This window comes from Sinocyclocheilus grahami, unplaced genomic scaffold, assembly GCF_001515645.1.
Source record: "Sinocyclocheilus grahami isolate Dianchi unplaced genomic scaffold, SAMN03320097.WGS_v1.1 scaffold1178.1, whole genome shotgun sequence".
NCBI classification, from domain to species: domain Eukaryota; kingdom Metazoa; phylum Chordata; class Actinopteri; order Cypriniformes; family Cyprinidae; genus Sinocyclocheilus; species Sinocyclocheilus grahami.
Genome location: NW_015506357.1, coordinates 318803 through 321058, shown reverse-complemented (window position 1 = coordinate 321058; position 2256 = coordinate 318803). Strand labels below are relative to the sequence as shown.

At 41.3% G+C, this 2256-nt stretch overlaps 1 long non-coding RNA gene across 1 annotated transcript in view; it reads right to left on the bottom strand.

Moving 5' to 3' along the window:
* Window positions 1-561: 561 nt before the first annotated feature.
* LOC107567670 (uncharacterized) overlaps window positions 562-2256 on the bottom strand; it is a 9655-nt gene continuing 7960 nt past the window's right edge. Inside the window, exon 4 of the long non-coding RNA XR_001606666.1 lies at window positions 562-573. This is a non-coding gene — a long non-coding RNA (uncharacterized lncRNA). The remainder of the gene's footprint in view (window positions 574-2256) is intronic.

Genomic DNA, 2256 nt, shown 5'->3' with positions numbered 1-2256 from the left:
CAGCAGCAATCCATAGCTTCATAAGACTTGAAATATAGATCATGGGACGTATGGACTACTTTTATGGTGGCTGGCCTAGCCATTGGTTCGTTTTTTAATACACTGCACAAACCACTGGCCGTGCAGTTTCACTGTGTGAATGAAGAAGACAGCCTAGTTTACTTGGCCAGCCAGGCCCATCGGGGTCATTTACAGCTCTTTGGGACCATGTTTGAAGTCAGATGGGGGAGATAATAGTGGGGCTGGTTAGAATCTCCTTGACGGCAAGGAACCATTTGGCAATTTAAAACCCCTATACAAACGTAAAGTCTCTGACCAGAACTGTAATTTATATGCAAATGTCAAAAGGCTAAAAGGGGTCTCTTAAGCCATAAACACCCAAAGATCATGCATGATTCTACGCAGACGCTACATAAGCATTAGTTTGATATCTGTGTAAATACTAAATACAATGCCTGGTACTTTTTATGTAAAAATGGAAAATAATATTGAAAACAACTGCTTACCGGACTGCCAGTATCAATAGTTAAGGTACAAAAAAAGGGAATAATCATCAGTAAGACATTTATTAAACTATTTAGTAATCAAACTATCTGACTGTGAATTCAATACATTAATTGATCACTAAATAGTGATGAAATGTATTTTGAGTGGCTATCCTGAGTCTCACTTTCAGAATGTAATGCTGTATGTGTCACAATTTAGCCTAAGCCGAGGAGACCGGGAATGCACGATAATCTTCTTTTAATTCAATAATCCACTGGGTACACGGGACAGACAGGAGCATAGGGCACACATACACACACACACACACACACACACACACACACACACACACACAGGAAGACGTACAATCTCCGACAAAAAACAACTGAAAGGACTAGGGCAAGGAATGACTAATTAAAGGGAACACGGCACACCTGGGGAGGGAAAACACAACACAATGAGTCCAGAGGGGTATTGCACAAAAGCAAGATAAGGGATTAAGCTGGGATTTTCCAATTATCCTGGTTGAATTTAGCCCTGACTCAGTTGCATGAAAGCAGGTTAATTAAGCTAAATTATGTTGAAAGAGTCTTCCGGGACAGGTCAGACCCGTTGGCCTTTGCAGACGAATATCTGACTGAGAGGTACAGATTCTCAGGTGATGGCATCCGATATCTGTGTAGGCTGCTGGGTTCAAAGATACAACACAGAACAGTGCGAAGCCACGCTCTCACTGTCCCACAGATGGTCTGTGTGGCGCTGCGATTCTTAGAAAGTGGCATGTTCCTTTATGCGGTTGGAGATGCTGAAAACCTCAATAAAGGCACTATTTGCCGCAAGATAAGAAATGTTATTCTAGCACTGAAATCACTTGCACACATATTCATCACCTTACCTGGCCACAGAAGATTCCACCACATCAAGGAGGAGTTCTACAAGATTGCAGGTAACACTAATTACAGATTACAACAAAAAAGTGTTACATTAGCACAGTCACAGTAGGAAACTCATTTTTTACAGCTTTCCCTAATGTCATTGGTGCAGTGGATTGCACCCATATCCGTATCAAACGGCCCTCAGGGGCACATGAGGGAGATTATGTTAACAGGAAATCTTTCCACAGTATCAATGTTCAGGTAAGAATGATTTATGGTTACTGTCAGCTACATAATATTTTGCTGTCATCACTTGTCAGCTTGGGAGCTTTTGAGAGAAAAAATAACGATGATTAATACATTGTGCAGTCATGGTTGCAGTGTGAACTGAAATCACTTACTTCTCTCTCTCTAGTTTCTGGATTCTGTAAAACACCTATCAATTAGCACGGCGGTATTTGTGCATAATGTAGGTTTACTTTAGGCAATACTCACTATGTTACTCGGCTGCTTATCAGGCTGCACAGTGTCTGGATCCTGTTAAAAATACATGTTCTATTAGAATCACATTGCTGACTACTTATCCATTATGGACTAAAAATGTACACAAAATTGACATGACACCTCAAGCCTTCTGGAGTCCAGCGACACCGTCTCATCATCGGCAGAAGTGCACTCCACTGCTGCAGATGTGCCTTCCCTCTGCCATATTCAACATAACTTGTATTGATAGTTTTGACAGGATGTGCCAAGCCTACGATTTTAATAAAGAGTACTCACCGGCGGATCATAGTCTGGTGGCTCCAGAAGTGTATGTGTGTTACCAGACACTGTAAGGGAAGGCAAAGTCAGACAGTCCACATAAAAAAATCTAAATATTTGATTGTTTTCCATG